Consider the following 11,738-nt stretch of genomic DNA (forward strand, 5'->3'; position numbering starts at 1 on the left):
TTATTTCTCTGCCGCACCAGGGGCTTCACTGTGAGCATCAACTCTTCACAGATGGCCTTTAGGCTGCGCACTCGACATCCTCTCTTCATTGCACGAATTTCGGACAACAACTCTGCACTCCTGGAGGGTGACACTGTTCCCCTCACTCAGTTTGCCTCAGCAGCAACTACCCTACCTCTGGACCTTGACCTATGGCACAGGAGACTTGCCCACCACCATCTAGCTGGTGTTAAATCGCTCCTACAGCGAAAACTGGTGACTGGAATGGCCATAGACTCAAAGTCTACACCTGACCCTGTCTGTGAACCTTGCCTGGCTGGCAAGATGCATGCCAATCCCTTCCCTACCTCGTCCTGGCGCGCTTCACGGCCTCTAGAACTTGTCCACAGTGATGTACACCATGTGGGCCACCAAACCTTCTCTGGCTACAAATATTGGGTCACTTTCATCGATGATTTCTCTCGCTTTCGCTTTGTTTTGCCTCTAAAAGCGAAGTCTGATGTCTTTGAGGCCTTCAAAACCTTCAAAGCCTTTGCTGAGAACCAGACAGAGCGAAAAATCAAGATTTTGCGCGATGACAAAGGAGGGGAGTATATGAGCAAGGCCTTTGCTGATTTTACCACCCAATGCGGTATCCTGCGCCAGCACACAGTCAGAAATCGACCCCAGCAGAATGGAGTTGCAGAGCGAGCCAACAGACTGCTTTCTGAGCGAATTACAGCCATGTTGGACGAGTCTGGGCTGCCCAAGGCCTTCTGGGGCGAGTGCCTTGCCTCCCTGGTGCATGTGTGGAACAGGTGTCCTACTGAAGCGGTTCAGAATGCAACCCCATATCAGCTATGGCATGGGAGAAAGCCAGATGTCTCCCATCTTCGAGTTTGGGGCTGTACAGCCTATGTGCACATCCAGAAGGACAAGAGGCAACCCCTAGATCCCCACATGGAAAAATGCGTGTTTATTGGTTATCCTGAGGGCTACAAGGGGTGGAAATTCTATAACCCTACCACAAAGCGCACCCTGATCTCTGAGAGGGCTGATTTCGATGAGAGGAACTTCCCTCTATCCACTCGCCCCTCTACACCATCCCTGGACACCCCAGAACCACCCAAGGTGCCCCAAGCCGCCTCACCAGCTCCAAATTGCACCCACTACCACTCCATTCCAGATCTGGACTCTGAAAGCGAGTCTGATGACACACTGGATCAAGGGGGTGATATTGAGCCAATAGGAGCTGATCCAAATCCCATTCAGCCTCAGCTTCCTCCCCCTGAACCTCCTGCACCTCCTCTTCGCACTCCATCGCCTGTACCACCCCCTCGTGTGCCTAGCCCTGTTGGAATAGGTGCCAGACTTCCCAGGAGGCACAGACAGAAGCCTAGAGAGTGGTGGAAGCTCTCTCCAGCGCAATTGGATGATGTGGAGGACATGGAAGACAGTGATGATGAACTGGCTATGTCTGCATCCCTTCCTGATGAGCCACTCACATTTGCAGAGGCAATGCGACGTCCCGATGCTGAAAAATGGCGAGAAGCAGCTCTGGAGGAATTGGCTGCGCACCAAAGCAATGGGACATGGAAACTTGTCCCTAGGCCTCCTGGGAGCAAAATTATTGGCTCCAAGTGGGTATTCAAGGTGAAGCGCAATGCTGATGGATCCATAGAGCGCTACAAGGCTCGATTGGTTGCCAAGGGCTATAATCAGCGCCCTGGTTTCGACTATCTCGAAGTATTTGCTCCTACAGCTCGCCTTGCATCCATCAGAGTTATCCTGGCCATTGCAGCCCTCCAGGACCTTCATCTTCGCTCTGTTGATGTCTCCCATGCATATCTGAATGGGGAGATGGACTGTAAAGTTTATATGGCACAACCAGAGGGATTTGTGGAGGGAGATGCCAGATCTGAGGTGTGTCTTCTCCAAAAAGCGATTTATGGCAGCAAGCAGGGTGGAAACCGGTGGAACAAGAAGATGCGCTCTGTACTGGAGTCCCTTGGCTTCAGACAGACCTATTCTGATGCCAGCATCTACATCTACTCCCAAGATGATGTCACCATCATTTTACCTGTCTTTGTCAACGATATGACCCTTGCCTCGCGCTCTGCAGAGGCCATTGACTCCTTTGTCTCAAAACTGAGCCAACACTTCAAAATTCGCGATTTGGGGCCTACCACTCAGCTGTTGGGCATTAAAATTGACAGAGACCGCCCCAATCACTTGATTTCCCTCTCCCAGCGCCAGTACTGCCTCGATGTCTTGGAGCGATTTGGAATGGCTAACTGTAAGCCCATCTCCACTCCAATGGAGCCCAATCTTCGCCTATCTCGCCAGCAATCACCCCAGAGCCCTGAGGAAGCTCAAACCATGCGCAAAGTCCCATATCTTTCTGCTGTGGGTGCCCTGATGTATCTGGCAACCACAACTCGCCCAGATATCGCATATACTGTTGGAGTTCTAGCCAGGTTCAATTCTAACCCTGGCTGGGCTCACTGGCTTGCTGTTAAACACTTATTGCGCTATCTGAAGGGCACTCTGGATTATGCCATCACTTATTCCCCAGATTCTTCGACTGCTGAGCCATTTACCACCTTCTCTGATGCAGATCATGGTGGGTGCAGGGATTCTGGTCGCTCCACAGGTGGTTATGTGCTCAAGATGGGTACTGGAGCTGTTTCCTGGTCATCCAAGCTGCAGGGAGTCGTTGCCTTATCAACCACTGAGGCAGAGTACATGGCAGCTGTCCAAGCTGGCAAGGAGATCAAGTGGATGCGAAACCTACTCCAGGAAATCGGTTTTTCACTCCCTAAGCCTTCTGTTCTCCTCATGGACAACCAATCTGCGATCTCTGTTGCAAAGAACCCTGAACACCATGGAAGGATGAAGCAACTTGATCTCTGCCACTACTGGCTAAGAGATGCGGTGCAGGAGAGTCTTATCTCACCTGTTTTCATTCCTACCACCTCCCAGGCTGCAGATCTCCTCACCAAAGCATTGCCTCGTCCCAAGGTCATTGAATTCTGCAAGATGCTAGGACTTGGTGCATCAGGGGGAAGTACTTGACTTCAGAGTTGCACAATCAGGGGGAAGTGTTCATATGTGGTGCCTGTGCACCTCATTTCGCAGTTTGTCCTTTATTATGTTCTGTTCTCACTCTACAGACTTGCAGTGGGCACTTAGCTTCGCTCTAAGTGTCCTTGGTTTACATTTGTTTATTATTTACATCTGTTTATCATTTTTGCGCACTTACTGCTCTGTGCCCAGTGATATTTTCTTCAGTCTCTTACACTGGGCACAAGGTATGTTTCCTGTAGTATTTACTTAAATATTAGTCTCTTACACTGGGCACAAGGCCTTAAGACTGGGTGATTTTATCACCTGGTGCCCAGTGTAAGAGACTGAAGAAAATTTCACTGGGCACACAGCAGTAAGTGCACAAAAATGATAAACAAATGTAAATAATAAATAAAAGCAAACCAAGGACACTTAGAGCGAAGCTAAGTGTCCACTACATGTCTGTAGGGTTAGACAGAGATAAAATAAAGGGAAAATGTGGTCTGAGGTGCACAGGCACCTAATATGAACAGGGGTTGATAATGATGGGATGAACCAGGGGGTGTCAGGACAGAAGCTGGTGGGAATGCCTGGCAGATATATGTAGCCACTGTCTCTGGCAAATGAGACAATCAAGATGATTGATGAAGAGGCAGCCATATCTGATGGACATAGTGAAATGAGCATCTGATGGATGGAGTGCTGTAGAAATGCATAGGGTGCAAGGATCCTCTCCAAACCTGGAAGGAAGAATCACATGGCTGAGCACATTAAGTGAGTGTGAGAATGGAGTCAATATCTTTGGAAATGGTGGAGATATGGTGCAAACCAGAATGCCATACATGGGTGCTAAACACTGTTAATGCATGCTTAACTCTGTCCAGCAGTCTTTCTATGCATGAGGCCTTGAGTCTTCATCTGCATTCATGGGCATTGTGTGCAACTTGTTGACAAGTTAGGCAGAGTCAGCTGCAACCATGTCCACAACACCTTCAGTGTGTGACACTGGCCCTGCACCATCAGTACCAGTCTCTGACTCTCTGGCTCGCACCCCCTTGAAGGCCCCTCTTGTTCAGATAACCACAGCTTCAGGCCACTGGTGCCCAGTGTAAGAGACTGAAGGAAAACTTCACTGGGAACACAGTAGTAAGTACGCAAAAATGATAAACAATGATAAACAATCAACGGAAACAAACCAAGGACACTTAGAGCAAAGCCAAGTGTCCAATGCTAGTTGTAGGGTGGATAGGAAACATAACAAAGTAAGAAATGCGAACTCTGAGGTGCACAGGCATCTAATTGTTGCTATTAGTGCCTGTGCACCTCAGACTAATTCCCAGGTTCCCCACCTTCCATATTAATGATGTGTTCACTTATTTTCCTCAGTTGTTCTTTGTTTGTTCAGTGTTCACATTTTTACTGTGCACAGAGTATCTTGTTCTTTAGTTACTGACTCTGTGCACATAGGTGTGTAAAACTACATAGACAACAATTAAGTTACTGACTCTGTGCACATAGAGTGCTAAGTAGTGGGATATTTTAACAGGTTATGAGCCCCGCGCCTTAGGACTCTCTGGACACGTCATTTGCCACGTCATCGACCTCTGTGCATCTTTCCATACTTCCTGGACCTATCCCACGCTCTCTAGCCCTATATTTGTTGCCAGTAGCCCCAGAACTCACCCATTGCATCTGTGTCTTGCCAACATGAGTGAAGACATCACCCCTGCTGCCCTCTCCATTACCCAGCTCACTGCCTCCAACTATGCTGGAACAGTGAAATGAAGGCCTTCTTGCACTCTAAAGGACTGTGGACCATGGTCAGTGGTACTGAAAAGTGCCCTCCTGTCTCTGAAAGCAATCTGTGCCTCCAATGGGACCTCAGAGTGTTGCTATTAGTGCCTGTGCACCTCAGACTAATTCCAAGGTTCCCCACCTTCCATATTAATGATGTGTGCACTTATTTTCTTCAGTTGTTCTTTGTTTGTTCAGTGTTCGCATTTTTACTGTGCACAGAGTATCTTGTTCTTTAGTTACTGACTCTGTGCACATAGGTGTGTAAAACTACATAGACAACAATTTAGTTACTGACTCTGTGCACATAGAGTGCTGAGTATTGGGATATCTTAACAGGTTATGAGCCCCGCGCCTTAGGACTCTCTGGACACGTCATTTGCCACGTCATCCACCTCTGCGCAATTTTCCATACTTCCTGGACCTATCCCTCGCTCTCTAGCCCTATATTTGTCGCCAGTAGCCCCAGAACTCACCCATTGAGTCTGTGTCTTGCCAACATGAGTGAAGACATCACCACTGCTGCCCTCTCCATTACCCAGCTCACTGCCTCCAACTATGCTGCCTGGAACAGCGAAATGAAGGCCTTCCTGCGCTCTAAAGGACTGTGGACCATTGTCAGTGGTACTGAAAAGTGCCCTCCTGTCTCTGAAAGCGATCTGTGCCTCCAATGGGACCTCAGAGCGAACCAAGCAGCTGGAGCACTGTATCTAGCCATCTCTGGTCGCTTCAGAACCCTCATTGAACCTGTTGAGGATCACCCAGACCTCATTTGGTCAACCCTGGCTACTATCCATCTCCAGGAGCCTCCCAGTGCTACAAATCAAGCCCCCATGCCTTCCAATTCACTCCAACAGCCCATGACTATGCATAGGCGATGTATACACAGCCAAAACCTGCCCCCAGTTGCTGAGTTTGCTGGAAATGCAAGTTTTCGCTCCACAGATCCCTCCTCACCTCTCTACCCTCTCCAACTCGATGCAGATGTCCACTGGAATGCAGATACTGGCGCCACTGCACACATGACCCCTCATCGCCACTGGCTGCGCAATTACACCCCCAAATGTGTCCCTGTGAGACTGGCAGACAACAAATTGGTATACTCTGCTGGAGTTGGGTCTGTGGTGTTTGTGCCTGTAGTCAGAGGCCAGAAGCGTCGCCCTGTGGAGATCACCAATGTCCTGCATGTCCCTGACCTGCGCAACAACCTGCTCTCTGTCTTATATCTCTGTCGCAACAGGGGCTTCTCTGCCAGCATCAATTCTTCGCAGATATCCTTTAGACGCCCCCCTGGGCCTGTCCTCTTCATTGCAAGAATTATGGACAACAATAGCGCTTTCCTGGAGGGGGAGACACTCCCCATCACTGAATATGCCTCTGCTGCAACCACCTGCCCTCTAAACCTGGACCTCTGGCACAGAAGGCTTGCCCACCACCATGTGGCTGGTGTTAAATCGCTTCTAGAGCGAAATTTGGTCACTGGCATGACCCTAGACTCCAAGTCCTCCCCTGATCCCATCTGTGAACCATGCCTGGCTGGCAAGATGCATGCAAATCCCTTTCCTAGCTCGACTTGGCGTGCAACCAGGCCTCTGGAACTCGTCCACAGCGATGTGCATGATGTAGGCCATCTCTCCTTCTCAGGATATCGATATTGGGTCACTTTCATCGATGACTACTCGCGTTTTCGCTTTGTCCTGCCTCTCAAGGCCAAATCTGAAGTCTTTGATGCCTTCCAGAGGTTCAAGGCATTTGCAGAGAACCAATCTGAGCGAAAAATCAAGATTTTGCGCGATGACAAAGGAGGGGAGTATATGAGCAAGGCCTTTGAAGATTTCACATCAAAATGCGGCATTTTGCGCCAGCACACTGTCAGGAATCGCCCCCAGCAGAATGGAGTTGCAGAGAGAGCAAATAGGGTGCTATCTGAACGCATCACTGCAATGCTGGACGAGTCTGGGCTCTCCAAGGCATTCTGGGGTGAGTGCCTAGCTGCCCTGGTCCATGTCTGGAACAGGTGCCCCACTGAATCCCTCCAAAATGCGACCCCATATGAGCTATGGCATGGAAGGAAGCCAGATGTCTCCCATCTTCGAGTGTGGGGCTGTACTGCCTATGTACATGTCCAGAAAGACAAGAGGCGCCCTCTGGAGTCCCACACAGAGAAATGTGTCTTTATTGGCTATCCAGAAGGGTACAAGGGCTGGAAATTCTACAATCCCACCTCCAAGCGCACCATAATCTCAGAAAGGGCTGACTTTGATGAAAGGTACTTCCCCCTGTCCAAGCGCCCTTCCTTACCTTCTCTGGACGCTTCAAACCCACCCAATCAACCTCCACCTGCACCTCCAGCTTCCAAACCATCTTACTACCACCCTCACCCAGATTCTGACTCAGAAAGCGACTCTGGAGATTCCCTGGATCATGGGGGGGAGATAGAGCCTCTGGAGGCTCCAGCAGCTGATCCAGTGCCTATCCAGCCTCTCCCTGCTCAACCAGCTCAAGATGCGCCACCTCCTCACACTCCATTGCCTGCACCACCCCCAAGAGCGCCTAGTCCTGTTGGCATAGGTGCCAGACTGCCCAGAAGGCGAAGACAGAAGCCCAGAGAGTGGTGGAAGCTCTCCCCTGCTCAATTGGAGGACTCTGGTGATGAAGAAGACTCTGATGATGAGTTGGCCATGTCTGCAGCCCTGCCAGATGAACCTCTTACATTTGCAGAAGCCATGAGTCGCCCTGATGCGGAAAAATGGCGCAAAGCAGCCCTGGAGGAGTTGGCAGCTCACCAGACAAATGGCACTTGGAAACTTGTCCCTAGACCCCCTGGATGCAAAGTCATTGGCTCCAAGTGGGTATTCAAGGTCAAGAGGAATGCTGATGGCTCCATAGATCGCTACAAGGCCAGATTGGTCGCAAAAGGCTTCAATCAGCGCCCTGGCTTTGATTATCTCGAAGTCTTTGCTCCTACAGTGCGCCTTGCCTCTGTCAGAGTGGTTCTAGCTCTTGCAGCTCTCCAGGACCTCCATCTGCGCTCTGTGGACATCTCCCATGCCTACCTGAATGGGGAAATGGACTGTGAAGTCTATATGGCACAACCTGAAGGATTTGTGGAAGGAAACTCAAAATCTCATGTCTGCCTGCTCCAGAAAGCCATCTATGGCAGCAAACAAGGTGGCAATCGCTGGAACAAGAAAATGCGCTCTGTATTGGAGTCCCTGCACTTCAAACAAACCTATTCTGATGCCAGCATCTATATCTACTCCAAGGATGGTGTCTCCATCATCTTACCTGTTTTTGTGGATGATATGACTCTTGCTTCGTCTTCTGAAGCTGCCATAGACTCCTTCATCTCCCAACTCAGCCAGCACTTCAAACTGCGAGACCTAGGACCTACTACCCAACTCCTGGGCATCAAAATTGACAGAGATCGCCCCAATTGCTCCATTTCGCTCTCCCAGCGCCAATACTGCCTGGATTTACTGGAAAGGTTTGGCATGGCTGACTGCAAGCCACTATCTACACCCATGGAGCCCAATCTTCGCCTCTCTCGCTCCCAGTCTCCCCAGGATGCCTCAGAAATCGAAAAAATGCGCCAAGTACCCTATCTCTCTGCTGTAGGTGCTCTGATGTACCTTGCCACCACTACCCGCCCAGACATTGCCTATACTGTTGGAGTTCTGGCCAGATTCAACTCCAATCCTGGCTGGGCTCATTGGCAGGCTGTAAAGCACCTAATGCGCTATATCAAGGGTACTCTGGACTATGCTCTGACCTATTCACCTGATCCCTCAACCTCTGAGCCCTTCACCACCTTCTCTGATGCAGATCATGGTGGCTGCAAGGATACTGGTCGCTCTACAGGTGGATATGTTGTCAAAATGGGTACTGGAGCAATCTCCTGGTGTTCCAAGCTTCAAAATGTCATTGCTCTATCTACCACTGAGGCAGAATACATAGCAGCTGTCCAGGCAGGCAAGGAGATCAAGTGGCTTCGAAATTTACTCTCTGAAATTGCTTCTCCACTCTCTTCTCCCTCTGTGCTGCACATGGACAACCAATCTGCGATCTCTGTGGCCAAGAATCCTGAACACCACGGCAGAATGAAGCAACTTGATCTCTGCTTCTACTGGCTTAGAGATGCAGTCCAGGACAACCTCATTGCGCCCACTTTTGTCCCCACTGATGCCCAGGCTGCTGACCTGATGACCAAACCACTGTCCAAGGCCAAGGTGATCAACTTCTGTCAGATGCTAGGACTAGGTGCATCAAGTGGGAGTTCTTAATGTGCAGAGGTGCACAATCAGGGGGAAGTGTTGCTATTAGTGCCTGTGCACCTCAGACTAATTCCAAGGTTCCCCACCTTCCATATTAATGATGTGTGCACTTATTTTCTTCAGTTGTTCTTTGTTTGTTCAGTGTTCGCATTTTTACTATGCACAGAGTATCTTGTTCTTTAGTTACTGACTCTGTGCACATAGAGTGCTGAGTATTCAGATATCTTAACAAAGGTGAAGGTCCTGGAGAGCTGCAAGAGCCAGGATGACTCTAATTGATGAAAGGCGAGCTGTTGGGGCAAAAACCTCGAGATAATCGAATCCAGGGCGCTGGTTATACCCTTTAGCAACCAATCTCGCTTTGTAGCGATCTATGGAGCCATCTGCATTCCTTTTGACCTTAAATACCCATTTGGAGCCTATCACCTTGCTCCCAGCAGGTCTAGGGACGAGTTTCCAAGTCCCATTGCTCTGGTGAGCAGCCAACTCCTCCAGGGCTGCCTCTCTCCACTTATCTGCATCAGGGCGTCGCATTGCCTCTGCAAATGTCAGTGGCTCATCAGGGATGGATGCAGACATGGCCAGTTCATCATCACTGTCATCTGGGTCATCCACATCCTCTAATTGCGCAGGAGACAGCTTCCACCAGTCTCTGGGCTTCTGTCTGCGCCTAGCAGGTAGTCTGGCACCAATTCCAATGGGACTGGCAGGTCTAGGAGGTGGTGGAGGCGAGGGAGTGTGAGGAGGAGGAGGTATGACTTCTGGAATTGCGACAGGAGGCTGTATGGGGTCTGGATTAGCTGCCACAGGCTCAATCTCTCCCCCCTGATCCAGATCATCATCAGTGTCGCTATCTGTGTCCAGATCTGTGCTTGGATGGTAGTATTGCGCTGTAGGGGGTGGAATGGAGGGTATAGGAGCTACTGGCGCATTTTGGGTAGGTTTTGGAGGGAGAGGCGCAGGTAGGGAAGGTGTGGAAGGGCGAGTGGACAAAGGGAAGTACCTCTCATCAAAGTCAGCCCTTTCTGAGATGATTGTGCGCTTTGTGGTGGGATTGTAGAATTTCCAGCCTTTGTAGCCATCTGGGTACCCTATAAACACACATTTCTCCATGTGGGACTCCAGGGGTCGCCTCTTGTCCTTCTGGATGTGCACATAGGCAGTACACCCCCAAACTCGAAGGTGGGAGATATCTGGCTTTCTCCCATGCCATAGTTCATAGGGGGTCGCATTTTGGACTGCTTCAGTGGGGCATCTGTTCCAAACATGGACCAAGGAGGCTAGACACTCGCCCCAGAAGGCCTTGGGAAGGCCAGACTCATCCAGCATCACAGTAAGCAGCTCAGAGAGCAGTCTATTGGCTTGCTCTGCCACTCCATTTGTTGCAATAAATGCGACCAGACAGGGGATTGAACCCTGGACCTCCCAGGTTTCGACCAGGTGCTCTAACCACTGAGCTATTTGGTCAAGGTATCTAGGCTTACTTGGTGTGGTTTAACCACCAAGTGCTAGTAGGGACTAGCGTTGCTGAGTGCTGGAGTACTACACTTGCAACACCATTTTGCTGTGGTTGATTTCTGACTGTGTGCTGGCGCAGGATTCCGCATTTGGTGGTAAAATCGATGAAGGAGTTGCTCATATACTCCCCTCCCTTGTCATCCCACAAAATCTTGATTTTTCGTTCGCTCTGGTTCTCAGCAAAGGCCTTGAAGGTCTTGAAGGCCTCAAAAACCTCAGATTTCGCTTTCAGAGGCACAACAAAGCAATAGCGAGTGAAATCATCAATGAATGTGACCCAATACTTGTATCCTGAGAAGGTGGCATGGCCTACATGGTGTAGATCACTGTGGACGAGTTCCAGAGGCCTAGAAGCATGCCAGGAAGCGGTGGGGAAGGGGTTTGCATGCATCTTTCCAGCCAGGCATGGTTCACAGATGGGATCAGGGGAGGATTTGGAGTCTAGGGTCATCCCAGTGACCAGATTTCGCTCCAGCAGCGATTTGACACCAATCAGGTTGTGGTGAGCAAGTCTCCTGTGCCATAGGTCGAAATCCAGAGGCAGAGTGCTTGCTGCAGAGGCATACTCAGTCAGGGGAACAGTCTCCCCTTCAAGGAAGGCCGAGTTGTTGTCTGAAATTCATGCAATGAAGAGGGAATGTTGGGAGCGCAGTCTAAAGGCCATCTGCGAAGAATTGATGGTCACAGTAAAGCCCTTGTTGCGACAGAGATATAACACAGATAATAGATTATTTCGAAGGTCTGGCACATGCAGGACATTGCTAAACGCCACAGGGCGACGCTTTCTACCTCCCACCACAGGCTCAAACACTACAGACCCAACCCCAGCTGAGTAGATCAATTTATTGTCTGCCAGCTTGATAGGGACGCGTTTTTGGCTGTAATTTCGCAGCCAATGGCGATGGGGCATCATATGAGCAGTGGCCCCCGAGTCTGCGATCCAAAGGATGTCAGCATCGAGCTGCAGAGGGCAGAGGAGGGAAGAGGGGTCAGGGAAGCGAAGACTTGCATTTCCTGTGAATTCCACAGCTTGGGATGCGCTCTGGTTTTGCATGGAGGTAGAGGGCGATGAGCCAGAGGTCTGGGGCGAAGGTGACGAAGCAGATG

General features: G+C 50.1%; 1 non-coding gene across 1 annotated transcript; it reads right to left on the bottom strand.

Moving 5' to 3' along the window:
- Window positions 1–10,507: 10,507 nt before the first annotated feature.
- F5J12DRAFT_t131 lies at window positions 10,508–10,580 on the bottom strand. Its single transcript has one exon. It is a non-coding gene; the product is annotated as a tRNA-Phe (tRNA).
- Window positions 10,581–11,738: the final 1,158 nt, after the last annotated feature.

Source organism: Pisolithus orientalis, assembly GCF_024613125.1.
Source record: "Pisolithus orientalis strain OTSU chromosome Unknown F5J12scaffold_18, whole genome shotgun sequence".
Lineage (NCBI taxonomy): Eukaryota > Fungi > Basidiomycota > Agaricomycetes > Boletales > Pisolithaceae > Pisolithus > Pisolithus orientalis.